Source organism: Mustela nivalis, assembly GCF_964662115.1.
Source record: "Mustela nivalis genome assembly, chromosome: X".
Taxonomy (NCBI): Eukaryota; Metazoa; Chordata; class Mammalia; order Carnivora; family Mustelidae; genus Mustela; species Mustela nivalis.
In genome coordinates this window covers 51019835-51035224 of record NC_139040.1, presented here as the reverse complement: position 1 = coordinate 51035224, position 15390 = coordinate 51019835, and the positions used below count along the sequence as shown (strand labels likewise).

Genomic DNA, 15390 nt, shown 5'->3' with positions numbered 1-15390 from the left:
TCTAAATGCCTTGCATATTTTTGTCAAGAACTGTTACAGGTCTGGGATTTTATCCTCCTTATATACCTGTTGCTGTTTCGTGAAGGATTGCAGAAAACTTAAGACTCGTGGGTCAGCAATAAAAGATGGTTTATTATTCATTGCAAAAGCAGTAGACAGAATGTCACTGTGACCTGCTGGTTCACTGTGGTCCTAATTTTTACAGGTAGACCAGTATGGATGCCTACATGGGTAGTCAGTTGTGTCACAGGAGAGGAACAGTGAGTTTGGAGGATTTACCACTTTTATGATAAGCAGAAGCAAGCATGTTCTTTGGGGAGGGGTGGTATTACCTCATGATCAGGGCCACTTGCTTTATTTTCACTTATTTATTTATTTGAGAGAGAGACAGAGAGGAGGCACAGAGGGAGAGAGAGACTCTCGAGCTGATTTCTTTCTGAGCATGGAGCCCAATGTGGGACTTAATCCCATGACCCTGAGATCATGACCTGAGCCAAAGTCAAGAGTTGGATGCTTAACCAAGTGTGCCACCCAGGTGTCCCTAGGGTCACGTGCTTTAAACATAGCCCTCAGAAATGGCCTGGCTAAATTGTTGTCAGGGCCCTTCAGTCTCAGGGCCTTTCTATCTAGTAAGAATGTGCAGGGTTGCTCAGGGATTGATGGCAGATACCTCCCCCATCAACAGTGACTCATTTGGTTCTCACATCAGTTATTTTGTGGGTGAGGAAAAGAGCTCAGAAAAGGTTGGGCGCCTGGGTGGCTCAGTGGGTTGAAGCCTCTGCCTTCGACTCAGGTCGTGATTCCAGGGTCCTGGGATGGAGTCCTGCGTCGGGCTCTCTGCTCGGCAGGGAGCCTGCTTCCCTTCCTCTCTCTCTGCCTGCCTCTCTGCCTACTTGTGATCTCTGTCTGTCAAATAAATAAATACAATCTTAAAAAAAAAAAGAAAAGGATAAGTAACTTGCCCAATGAAATAGTGGTGAATTTGAAATTCAAGACCAGTGTGACTAAGGAAATCCATGTTTTTAGCCATTGTTTTTATACTGTCTAAGACCCTAAATTTTAGACTGGCTCTAAATTGACTTGAAGACCTAGTGGTTCTCTAGACTGGTGATGGTTGGACCTGACCTACATTTGCACTATGCTTATGTAAAATTTAGTAGACTAAGTTCAAGGGCCATTCATTTTAGTGCCACTGATAATTAGTAGTTAAAATTCTTTGAATCACTGCCATGAAGTAGTAGGCCAGATACGTCACCACTTGATGGGAAATAGCTATGAGGATAAAAGTGATATGGCTGTCGATTTTAAGGATATATGAACATAATTCTTAAAAATATCAGTCTGGCCTCTTAAATAATTTCGTGGTCAACACAAGGCCTACTGTACTTTACAACTATTGAATATTGCATATGATTCTCTCTCTCTCTCATTTATTTATTTTTTTTGTCTTTGTATGTTAGCCATGAAGAGAGTAGCTTCTGAACAGGTTATACTGCCAAGCCAAACTGCCTGTTTCATCTTTTAGTTTCTATCTCTTCTCCTCTGCCCATTCCCCTTGTTTGTTTGTGAAATTTTGTGTGAAGTAAAACTGCTTTGGAAAAACTAATGCTATCTCCTAGTATATAAGTACATGATATGCATTGTTTCTTGTTTAGGGGAGTGCCAAGAATCACCTACCTTCTCCTGCTGCTGCTTGTGTCTGCTTTGCTTAAAGATTGGCGGCTATAAAAGTGTGGCATATTCAGCCAAGTGTTATCTTTTTAATTAGGCTTCTGAGAGTGTTGTGACACTATTTTTGTCACACAACTATTTTTGTGTTGTTGTGTGACAAGTAATAGAGTCTTAAACTATGGGTTTACATGCCAGATAATATGGAAATGTGTTTGTGATTTGAGTTCTAGCCCTTCAGTCTTAATCATCATCCTACCACGAGTAGAAGGGAGCTTTTAATTAACAAATGTGATGAATGAAACAGGTCATGATTATACCAGTATATGCTTGGAAGTCGGGCTGTTCCATACTTATGATCACTAACTTGAATGAGTTAAAATTTCTGTGTTTTTTTTTTCATGGAACTATGTACAATAAGTATGAAACCAGGAGGAAAAGGACATTTAAAGCTCATATAATGATATAAACATAGCTGGGAAAGCTGGTAATTAAGCCAACTAAGTATTTTTTTAATTTGTTTTTCAAAGAGCCCTCTTATCTATTCTTACAAATTTGTATTTCCTCCAAATATGGTCTTGGCTATTGATGTCCTTTTGTTTTTGACCTCACCTAGAGCTCTAAAGCTTTAGCCTTGTGTTTTAGAAAAATATGTAATTCCTTACATATGTCACATTCTTGTTCCCAAAAGTGTATTCTTCTTTTTCTTTATACCAGTGGTTCTCAGCAGGGCATAATTTTGTCTTCCAGGAGAAATATGGTAGTACCTGGAGACATTTTTGGTTGTCATAAATTGGGGGGGCGGTGCTACTGGTATCAAGTGAGTAGAGGCCAGGCATGCTGCTGAACATCCTCTCAGTGTGCAAGACAGCTCCCCATGACAAAGAATTATCCTGCCCAAAATGTCAGTAGTGCCAAGGTTGAGAAATCCTGCTTTGGTTTCTGTGAGTTTGTGTTTATTTAATGTGAAAAATTACTGGCTCCTTAGTCATTTATTCATTCTTCCATTATATTATCGTTCCCTCTGTATTGAGACGGCCAGGTCATCCCTATTTTCAAGGAAGCATTGTTTGTCTCCTACCAATTTTATTTTCATTTCCTTCCTTTCCACTACAGGAAATCTGAACTGGACTGTTCACAACTTTGTTGTTGTAAACTTATACCTCTTATCACTAATTTCTGACCTCTGAAAAAAATACTCACTCTCATCCTAATGAGTTTAAAAGGCAATTTTTCCATCTGCTGTTTCCTTGACACCTAAACAGCTTTTGATGCTGGTCACTTTAACTCATCATCTATATGGATTTTACATTCCATGGTATAGTTTTCTCTAGCAGCTTCTGTCACTGGATTTGTTGACTTGCAAAGGTAATGGCTTCCTTTGCCCTTCATCTCAAAAATTGTTTCTTTATCTGCTCTTCTCTGTGTACAGTTGCAGGCAATCACATGCCTCTTCAAATACTACCTGAATGCAGTTGGTGCCAAACTTTTCTAGCTACTCTGACATTGAAGTTCAATACCATATCATTGTTTGCTGAAAGACATTTCCTAATTATGATGCGGTTCTAACAAAAACAGCATAAAGTTGTTGATTCTTTTCTGTGAGACATTTGTGAAACCTGGAGTACTTTATGGCAGTGGTTGTTTTAATATTCTCTTTGCAGGGAGAATAAAAATTAACTTGATATGTAGACACATGTACATATGGTGTTTATCAAGTTTACTTATTCAGGATAAGTTCTCTCCTTGCTTATCACCAGACTGTATTACTGTAATATTAGTCACTGAGTGACCTTTATGATTTCTGGTCCACTTTAATTGAGGTTAACTTCCCTATTTGACTAATGAAAGCCAGTGACTAATTTTTTTTTAAATTTTCTTAACATGTAGTGCACTATTGGTTTCTGGAGTAGAATTCAGTGATTCATTACTTACATACAACACCTAGTGCCTATCACAACAGGTGCCCTCTTTAATATTTATCAGCCATTCAGCCCATCCCCCACCCATGTTCCTCCAGCAACCTCTCAGTTCATTTTCTGTCGTTGAGAGTCACTTTTGGCTTGTTTTCCTCTTTCCTTTTTTTTCTTTTCCGCCTTCCCGTAGGTTGATCTGTTTTTTTCCCCTTAGATTCTACATGAGTGTGATCATACTGTATTTTGTCTTTCTCTGACTGACTTATTTCACTTAGCATGATACATTCTTGCACTATCCACAGCATTGCAAATGGCAAGATTCTGTTTATTTTGATGGCTGAGTGATATTATACACACACACACACACACCCCGATATCTTCTTTATCCATTCGTCAGTCTGTGGATATTTGGGCTCTTTACATAGTTTGGCCATTGTTGATAATGCTACTGTAAACATAAGGGTGCATGTACCTCTTTGAATCTGTATTTTTGTATCCTTTGTGCAGAAACCTAATAGTGCAATTGCTGGGTTATGGGGTAGTTCCATTTTTAACTTTTAGAGCAACCTCCATACTGTTCTCCAGAGTGGCGGCACCAGCACAGGTATTCTCAAGAATACCTGTTGTTCCTTGTGTTGTTAATTCTTGCCATTCTGACTAGTGTGAGGTGGTATCTCATCATAGTTTTGATTTGTATTTCCCTGATCATGGGTGATGTTGAACGTCTTTTCATGTGTCTGTTAGTTATCTGGATAACCTCTTTGGAAAAGTATCTATTCATGTCTTCTCCCCATTTCTTAACTGGGGTATTTGTTTTTTAGATGTTGAGCTTGTTCTTTATAGATATTGGACATTATCCCTTTATCACATATGTCATTTGCATATATCTTCCATTGCGAAGGCTGTCTTTTAATTTTGTTGATTGTTTCCTTACTGTGCAGAAGCTTTTTTTTTTTTTTTTTTTTTTTAAAGATTTTACTTATTTATTTGACAGAGAGGGAGAGAGAGATCACAAGTAGGCAGAGAAGCAGGCAGAGAGAGCTCTCTGCTGAGCTCTCTGAGAGCCTGATGTGGGGCTCGAACCCAGGACCCTGAGATCATGACCTGAGCCGAAGGCAGAGGCTTAACCCACTGAGCCACCCAGGTGCCCCTGTACAGAAGCTTTCATCTTGATGAAACCCCAGTAGTTCATTTTAGTACTGGAAGTCTCAGTCTCAGCAGTTAGACAAGAAAAAGACATAAAAGGCATCCAGATTGGCAAGGAAGAAATCAAACTTCCACTATTTGCAGAAGACATGATACTCTATGTAGAAAACCTGAAATACCACCAAAAAAGTGCTAGAACTCTGGTGAGATCAGCAAAGATGCAGGATATCAAATCAATGTGCAGAAATCTGTTACATTTCTATATACCAATAATGAAGCAGTAGAAAAATAATTCAAGGAATCAATTCCTTTTGCAATTGCACTTAACACAATGAGATCCCTAGGAATAAACCTAACTAAAGAAGTAAAAGATCGGTACTCTGAAGACTGTAGAACACTTTTGAAAGAAATTGTAGAGGACACAAAGAAATGGAAAAACATTCCGTGCTCCTGGAACAAATGTTGTTAAAATGTGTATACAACCCAAAGCAGTCTACACATTCAGTGCGATCTGTATCAAAATACCACCAGCATTTTTCACAGAGCTAGAACAAACAATCCTAAGATTTGTATGAAACCACAAAAGACCCCAAATAGCCAAAGCAATTCTGAAAAAGAAAAACAAAACTGGAGTCGTCACAATTGCAGATTTCAAGCAATATTACAAAGCTGTAGTCATTAGGATGGTATGGTACTGGCACAAAAACAGACACTTAGAACAGTGGAACAGAACAGGGAACCCAGAAATGGACCCTCAGCTGTATGGTCAACTAGTCTTTGACAAAGCAGGAAAGAATATCCAAAGGAAAAATAGAGACTCTTTTCAACAAATGGTATTTGGAAAACTGGACAGCAACATACCGAAAGATGAAACTGGACCCATAAACAAAATTAAGTTCAGAATGGATGAAAGACCTAAATGTGAGGCAGGAAACCATCAAAATCCTACAGGAAAACAGAGGCAGAAGCCTCTTTGACCTTATTAGACATGTCTCTGGAAGACAGGGAAGCAAAAGCAAAAGTGACTACTTATCCAATTCATGAGGACAAATCTTATTTTTATATATACAGTTACTGTTAAGCTACCTAATTTTATCTTCTTATCTTCTTTCTTCTGTTTGCCCCTTTAAGTGAAGCTATTTCCTAAATTCTTCCATCTACCTGAAATAACCTTTTATCCTTTTATTCTTCTCAGACGATTCTAAGTACTTTCCTTCCATTTCTTCATGTAACTTCTTAAAGTCTTTGTCCTCTGAAAGTGACATGATCAACTCATTCCCCTTCAACCTTCAGTTTCCTATAGAGAGCCAGTGTATTCTGTGTATTCTGCATGGTTGTATTTACAGTTGTACTTATTATAGATGTATGTTATAGAGTATAATCATTCCACACATATTGAAACAACTATACATGAGTTTTACTCTTGAGGAACCCATATCCTAGTGAGAAAAGGGGAATATGCAAGTCTAAAGTAGTAAGTTCTGTAATACATAGGTGTGAGTAGAGTATTCTTTGGAATGCCACATATCGTTGCTGGTAGGGAGAGGAGAGACTTCACAGAGGCCACATCTGATCTGGGTCTTGGAGAATGAAAGTTTATTTAAAAAAAATTTCAAAAAGATTATATTTATTAGAGCATCAGTGGTAGGGAGGGGCAGAGGAGAGGAAGAAACAGGCGGGCTCCATGCTTAACAGGGAGCCTGATATAGGGCTCTATCCCAGGACCCTGGGATCATGACCTGAGCTGGAGGCAGATGCTTAACTGACTGAGCCACAAGGCGCCCCTGAAAGCCACTTTAGTAAGGTTAAATGAGGGTGTTCTCAATAGAGAGATCATCACATATATAAATTAAAAGTTATATAAAGACAGGTTTTTTTAAGTGTTATGATTTTATTTGTAATTGTTTTAAGATTTATTTATTTTTAGAGAGTGAGAGTGTGAGTTGGGGGAGGGGCAGAGGGAGAGGGAGAGGATCTCAAGCAGACTCTCCTGAGTATGGAGTCCTATGTGGGGCTTGATCTCGGGACTCTGAGAGCATGACCAGAGCTGAAATCAAGAGTTGGGCATTTAACTAACTGAGCTACCCAGGTGCCCCTAAGTGACATTGATTTTACAAGTGTTAAGATCTTGGGGGGACGTCTATGACCAAACTTGCTCTGTAATTGAATATGGGTGATCATATGAAGCGTTTTTTACCAACTCAGAAGTGAGGTGGAGAAAGGGAATTAACATTTACTAATTGTTTCAGACATTGTTCTGGGGGCTCACCAACTTCCTTCATTGTTACCAGAAATGTGTGGTAAATGTAGTTATTTTCCACATTTTATAAATAAGGAAATGAGTCTCAGGTTAACTGATTCTGTCCAAAATATATGCTATTTTATGATAGCATGCTACTTTTTTAGGAGTAACAGACTGTAATTAAAACATAGAAATGAACTATGATTTTTTTTTATTTATTAACATGTACTTCATATTTTTTATTTTTGCGTTTTTTTTTCCTATCACAGATGTTACTAAGTTTGATAATGCATCTTAACACATTTTATCATTGTTGGATTAAGTTAGCTGAGGAAATAATAGTTTGAGAGGTTATCTAGGAGTTGTCCACAAATAATTTAGAGCTATATATGGTTAATTTTATTACAGAGGATTTGGGTAAGCTGCTCAGTTGGAAAAGTTCTACCTCTGAAATTCTTAAGTATTTAATAAAATCTAATAAGCATTTTGGAGAAACCTACCCCAGTATTGTGCTAAGCATTTTGAAAATGCTAAAGTAAATAGTCCCTGCCCACTCAGAACACAGGGTTGGAGTTGTGTATGAACCTGTGGTGCAAGGTGGAATGTGGTTAAGTGCTACTGTAGAGGTAAAAAGTACTCGGGAGTATTAGGGCTGACTTCATGGAAAGATAGGCAACAGAAGATACTCGAAGTACAGGGAGTTTTTTCTTAAACAGTGATAGAGAGTGGAGAGGGGACATTTTGTACAGCTGCAAGGGAGTTAAGAAGTTGTAGCAAGTTTGAAGAATTAAGAGTCTAGTGAGGCCCAGTTGTACATATGGGAGTGGTAGAGGTCAGTCTGGAGGGAGATTAAAGCTTCATCATGGTGAGCACTGAATGTTCCTCTGAAGAATTTAGACTTCATTCTGTACAGTATCTGAGTAGGGGAGTGATGTGATCAGACCTTACTACAGTCAGACTTTACCTAATTTAGACTTTTTATAATTGGAAATATTATGAAGTCTAGAATCTTTTGTCAAAACTCTGTGATAATTGGCCTATCTGTAGTATAAATATAAAGGCATCTATTTTGATACCTTTTGGCATGCTTTAATTTGACAACTTAGAAAATTTGTGAAATGAGGCATGCATGTATTGTGAATAGTGTGTACTTTGATAACTTACACAGTTTTGTAGTGACTTACTTGATCCTTGGTCCCAACTTCCTCTTCTGTAAATCTATCCCTCTAAGCCTAAATTTTTTTTTGTTGTTTGTTTGTTTTTACAAATAGGTATTGCTTAAAGGTCAGGCAGCTTAGCCTACAAGACTGCTGCTGTCAAACTGAATGTGTTTTGTCTAGGCTGAGTTAGTTTCCAGAATATTCTGAGAGAAGCTGCAAGATTTATGATATAAAAAACTGGGTAAAGTTATCCTCACTGAAGTGTTATAATACTTCGGTTGTGGGGTTTTTTTTTTTTTTTTTGAAGATTTTATTTATTTATTTGTCAGAGAGAGAGTGAGTGAGCATAGGCAGGCAGAGCAAGGAGCCTGATGCGGGACTCTATCCCAGGATGCTGGGATCATGACCTGAGCCGAAGGCAGCCATTTAACCAACTGAGCCACCCAGGCGTCCTGATACTTTGGTTGTTTATTACCATTTTTACACATGAATCTCTTATGACAAAGCAAAGCTACATTGCTTACAACTATGGCAAAGTAATCTCAGGGCTGTGATTTGAACTCCAGCCCCTCTTAGGAGAATTCACTGAAAAATGAACTTGGTATTAAGAGACACTGTCAGGGGAACCTGGGTGGCTTAGCTGGTTAAAACCTCTGCCTTCGGCTCGGGTCATGATCCCAGGGTACTGGGATGGAGCCCCACATCGGGATCCCCCCTCAGCGGGGAGCCTGCTTCCTCCTCTCTCTCTGCCTGTCTCTCTGCCTGCTTGTGATCTCTGTCTGTCAAGTAAATAAAATCTTAAAAAAAAAAAAAGAGACACTGTCCGCTTAGTTTTATTACTACATATTTTAAATTTTTTCTTATTATAGGCGTCCAAATGAAATTGAGACAAGAGCCAAAGGAATGAAAATTTGTCCATATACAGAAGATTACAAATATGCAGGATATCCAAATATGCTATAATTTTATTCAAATCTAGTTATTGCACAAAACCTGATTTGTAACATGAATGAAATAGTATCTGTTACTGTTATTGTTAATGATTATTTGATCTGAACATAAAACTTTAAGGATGCATACAGAGTTTTAAAGTTTTAGCAACTCCTTAAAAGTAAACTCCTTTTCTGTTATGGTATATGAATGTTACTCAGTGTTTTAGTTTTAGTTGAGGCTAAAATTGAATGTTTTGTGGTTATTTTCTATTTTTTTGAGTTCAGAGGTATTGCCTATCATGTGTTCTACTGAAAGTGAATTATTTTTAATTCTTTTATTTCTTGGTATGTGTGCAGTGGTTTGTAGCTCTAGAAATGGGACATTGTTTTGCAGAGTATCAGTTGGGGAAACTTTCAGGCTCCTTGTTGGAGTACAAAATTATTTGAAAAAGAAATAGATTTTTAGGACATGAATGAATCATCCTTTGCTAGGCAGCTTTCTCATGAGAGATTTGTGATTCTTTCAAAAATCCCTTTTGGGCTTTTGAAACACGAAGAGTATTACTACTGAAGCAGAGGACAGGAACTTGCTAAGTTATAAATACATGACCATAATGAAAGACCCTAGGGCAGGGGCTCCCCTAGTAGGTTAAAGTAGGTTAAAAATTTTGCCTGGCCTTTTCCCTCCCTTTCCCATAGATGTTACCTTGGAACTTAGCGGCCCAGTCCCAAGTAGGAGTGTCTCTGTTCTGTTTCTTTCTGAGTGACCTCCCGAAATGTGGTGTGTTGGAAACTGTTTACTTCTCCAATCTCTCTCCCACTTGCCCTACCTTCTGACTTTATTGTCTGTAAGTTGGGTCTGATGATTAGGTGTAAACTTCCCTCTGCTACTGGCCCCTCCTCCTTTTGCTTAAGAATATGGGGCACATTTTCCTATAGATACTATTCCTTTACTTGATAAACATTGTAGAGCAATTCTGTTTAATATTCTGTTTAGTGCTGAAGGATAAAGAGTTGTGAAATATAGGTGCTTCTTATCAAGGAATATACAGTATTTTAAGGAGAATGAGATTTATATACACATCAGTATTTGATTAGTGCTGTATGAATAGGTGGGATTTAGAGATAGGGGAGATTAATAATTTGGACTAAAATAAGCCAGGAAGTGAGTCACTAGGTACTCCTCCTTCTTGCCCTCTCCACATTCCCCATCTGAAAAATCCATTTGGAATTTAGAACAGAAGACTTAACTATGAATTCATGGATCATGGATTATACTCAGTTTCTGGCTTTTCATGTAGACTGGATCACTTAAAATATTCTAAAAAAAATAACACTTTAAAAGTAGATTTCTTGGGGCGCCTGGGTGGCTGAGTGGGTTAAAGCCTCTGTCTGTAGCTTAGCTCATGATCTCAGGGTCCTGTGATCGAGCCCCGCATTGGGCTCTCTGCTCTGGGGGGAGTCTGCTTCCTCCTCTCTCTGCCTGCCTCTCTGTCTACTTGTGATCTCTGTCTGTCAAATAAATAAATAAATAATCTTTTTTAAAAAGTAGATTTCTCAGTAAAGATAAAATATTCCTCATTTTTTAGAAGACCATCATATATATATATATATATTTTTTTTTTTTGAAGATTTTGTTTATTTATTTGACAGAGATCACAAGTAGGCAGAGAAGCAGGCAGAGAGAGAAGGGGAAGCAGGCTCTATCCCAGGACCCTGGGATCATGACCTGAGCTTAAGGCAGAGGCTTTAACCCACTGAGCCACCCCAGATGCTCCAAGACCATCTTATATTTTAATGCTAATTATAACCATTGTATTACTATTAATCTGAGATATCCAGTGCACTGAAAAAAATAATCTTTTAATAATTCTCACTGGTTTCATATAGTACTTGAAAATATGTTTATGAATGAACACAATTGTGCAAAACTGAAGCAAGTATATACTAGGTTGTATTTCCCTATGACAGCAAATGAGAATATTTAAGATATTTTAAATGCATTAGAAGTATATTTTCCATTTTTCTCATTCCCTTTAATTCTCTAGATTTCCTTTTATACAGATTTGTTAAAAAAAAAAAAAAAGTGGTTTAGGACCACTTACCTCAAGGCCACCAGGAAAGCTTCCTAACAGACAGATTCTGGAACCCCATTGGCCTACAGAATGAGAATCCTTTTGATGTGGGTCTGGGAATCTATGTAGATAACTCTAAAGTTGGAGAACCACTATTTTTGTGCAGTTTGCAGAATGGCAGCCTTGCAAGTCATATCTGGCCCACAGATTTGTTTTGTTAAGCTTGCAGCATTGGCATGGTTTTACAAATTTGACTTGTCAGCTCTTAAAAATTGGGAGTTTACACATGTAAGTCCAAATTTCTGGTTTCTCTTGAAACAGCAGAATAACTTTGCAATACTGAGCCCATGTTCCCACATGGCTGTCAGCATTCTGCTGTACCTGAACAAGATCTGTCTCATCTTAATGGGCCATGTGCTCTGGGATATGCCAGTGCTCTGAAATCTTTTTTCACCCTGGGGTCAAGTGTTAGTTGACATTTCCTTTTCTTTAGTTGACCTGCATCACTCAATTTTATCACCTTCTTAGAGTCCATATGGAATTTAATTCTTTACTCCAGATCCAAAAGTTTAAAAAAGTGAGGAGAAATGATTGGAAAGAGGTCAGCTTGGAGGCTGGGAGACTAGAGAATTTATTATAATAGTAGAAACAGGAAATGAACTGCTGAACTAGGACAGTGGTGTAATAGGGATAGAGTAAAGAGGAAGATAAGGATTTAGAAGCTATCAACTTTGGTGATTGAATTGAGGTGGGATCTGGGTGGGAGGAAGAAGAATAAGCATGGAGAAGTAGGGACAGAGATAGTTGGTGGGAAGATGAGTTTATATTTAGACATGTAACTTTAGGTGATTATGGGACATTATTGCTAGGTACTGAGGTATATATGAAGCTTGTTGGGTAGTGTAGACCCTCCCTACTATGTTGGAGGAGAAGATGACTCCTAGAGGAAGGAGCATATCCTGGGTATATGTTTAAACTTTTTTTTTTAATAGATTTTATTTATTTGATAGAGACACAGTGAGAAAGGGAACACAAGCAGGGGGAGTGGGAAAGGGAGAAGCAAGCTTCCTGCTGAGCAGGGAGCCCGATGTGGGGCTCAATCCCAGAACCCTGGGATCGTGACCTGAGCCGAAGGCAGACGCTTAACGACTGAGCCACCCACGTGCCCCTGGGTATATGTTTAGATTGAAAAAGCATATTCAAATCAAAACTATGATGAGATACAACCTCACACCTGTCAGAATGGTTCAAATTAACAACACAGCAAATAAGAGATGTTGGTAAGGATGTGGAGAAAGGGGGAATCCTCTTACATTATTGGTGGGAATGCAAACTGGTGCGGCCATTCTGGAAAACAGTATGGAGATTCCTCAGAAACTTAAAAATAGAACTACCCTATGACCCAGCAATTGCACTGCAGGGTATTAACTCAAGATACAAAAAGACTGATTGGATGGGGCACATGCATCCCAGTGTTTATAGCAACGTTAGTAACAATAGTCAAAGAAAGAGCCCAAATGTCCATTGACTGATGAAAGGATAAAGAAGATGTGGTATTTATTATATACAATGGAGTATTATTCAGCAATAAAAAAGAATGAAATCTTGCCATTTGCAATGACATGGGTGGAGTTAGAGTGTATTATGCTAAGTGAAATAAGTCATGTCAGAGAGAGACAAATAGGCGATTCCACTCATATGTGGAATTTAAGAAACAAAACATGAACATAGGGGAAGGAAGAAAAAAAGAGAGGCAAAACACAAGATACTAAACTATAGAGTACAAACTTGAGGATTGTTGGAGGGGGAGGTGGTTGGAGAATGGGCTAAATGTGCAATGGTTATTAAGAAGGGCACTTGTGATGAGCACTGGATGTTGTACGTGATGAATCACTAAATAATATTCCTGACACCAATATTAACACTATATGTTAACGAATTGGAATTTAAATAAAAACTTCAAACAACAACAAAAAAAAGAAATATTGAGAAAGCTACCTGTTTTTTCTGATGCAAATTGAAAAAAATCTATAAAACTGTGAATAGCAGAAATAGGCAGAATATAGCATATCCTCACCTTAATCTTATCTGGATGGAAGTGTTGCATACCAAATCCCTGGGTGGAGAAGTATCAGATCCTTACAGTGTGTGACTTTTATCCCAAGGGGTCAAAGGCTAGCAAAGGTGGATGTTTTGCTGTAGGATATTATAATGCTAGTGTTATTTATGGACAACTGCTTCTTTCTTGAAAGTGGTAACTTTGGTTTCTTTGTTCCTTTATCTCCTATGTTTTAAATTTTGCTCTTTGAGTATTCTTTAGTACTGTGGATACTAAGAACATGTTGTATTCCAAAAAGTGTTTGTAAGACATTTTTCTTTCTTTTTCGTATCTCTGAGAATATTGTTTCTTTGGGAACATTTTATATAGGGAGTCCAGTTTCCCAGGGTAGCTCCCCTTTTTCAAATCCTACTTAATCTACATTGTAGATGAGCTACTTGTGCACAGTATGAGTCTGGGCTTTGGTAGCAGTTATGTGCCATATAGTGGGAATAGTGAAGAAAAAGTTCTTTTCTAGGTATGGGGCTGACCCTAGGCAATATTTTGAAGGTGGTAAATTTTATCTTTGGGATTCCCCAGGCTCCTTTCTGTACCCTTTTTCCACATAATGGTGGTCTCCCTTTAGGTGACACCCTTCTTCTGTGATTCCCCCCTTCCCACATCTTCCTGTTCTTCACTTTTTCCAAGTACCTACCTCCTCTTTTCTGAGTCTTCATTTCTGTCAAAGAACTTATTTTTTCTAAGTATGAGAAAGAACTATGTTACTATAATTTCTGGAGTTGTGTTGTATTCTCGTAATTATAAAATGATGAGTGTTAATAAAAGTTCATTGCTTGTAAATTATCAAGCAGGTATCACAAGAAAGTGCATGAAGTCTGACAGTGAAAGGAGAATGTTTTGGGGAACAGATAATCCTGTAAGCAGCCTTGATTTAAAAGTTCTCCCTTAGGAATAATTGGCACTGAGCTGTTTCTACTTTTCAAGTCTTGCCTTTATTCACATAAGAGTGTATCTTAAAGCTTTTTTTAAATTCATAACTGCTTCCATGTGAGCACTAGTGAAGCTTCTGGAGTTGAGGGTAGGCAAACAAATAGGGTGAGAAGAGTGATTCTTCTAAGACTGGGATTGTTCATATGGCCTTTTAAGTGAAGGGTATATTCCAAAATGGCTTTATATAAGCAGGAATAAATAAAAAAGATCCTTTCATGTTTCTTATCTGCAAATGACATATGTAGTGAGTACGAACCTATAATAAATAAAGTGTAATACATATATGAATAAATAAATAATATATAGTAAGAGCAAACTCCTACTAAATGAACAACAGAAACAAGTTGCAAACTAACCACATAGCAAGTGAGCCTAAACCATGTGCGTGTAGTGATAACAAACTAACCTCGTAGTATAGCAAGTAAGCCTAGACCTTATGCGTGTAGTGATAACAAACTAGCCTTGCAGCAAATACCACATAGCAAGTAAGCCTAAACCATATGCGTGCAGTGATAAGATTAGCGTGGAGCAAAAAGTTGTAAACATTTTTACTTATACGAAATATCGTAAAGACCATACCACATAGCAAGTAAGCCTAAACCATATGCGTGCAGTGATAAGATTAGCGTGGAGCAAAAAGTTGTAAACATTTTTACTTATACGAAATATCGTAAAGACCGAAAAATGTTTTTGACATGTGTGTGTTTTTGATGTGCAAGCATGAGAAAAATAAGTGATGTAATGTGTTTTCGAAGGAGACCTAGCACAGTATATAAAAGAGGCATCGGGTTGGACTGAGGTGAAGCGAGTTCCCGGTCGGGAGGACATCATCGCAGGTGATACCGACGCCCCGACAGCTTTGTTGCCGACCACTCGCTGGCTCTCAATCTCAACTTCTGCGGTGACCTCTCTGTCTAGATTGTGAGGCGACGTCTCCTTCTCCGTGACAATTTCAGCGGACCGTGACCGGACCACGATAGTGGTGCGGACCTCGTCCCAATAAAGATCAAGTGAGTTACATCTTATCCATCTCTGTATCTCTTCTTTACACGTCGCGACCTCCTGGCGGGACGCAGGGGTTTTGCTCGCGTCAACATACAATTTCTAAGCTTAGACAATTTGATCATTGAGACAAATGATAAATATTAAAAGCAGTGGTTTCTAATAATTTATAAACTACCTTCTGTTCCTATCTGTTGAGT

At 38.2% G+C, this 15390-nt stretch overlaps 1 protein-coding gene across 1 annotated transcript in view; it reads left to right on the top strand.

Annotated features, from left to right (window-relative positions):
* DIAPH2 (diaphanous related formin 2) overlaps positions 1–15390 on the top strand; it is a 919476-nt gene that overhangs the window by 13208 nt on the left and 890878 nt on the right. The window lies entirely within an intron of this gene.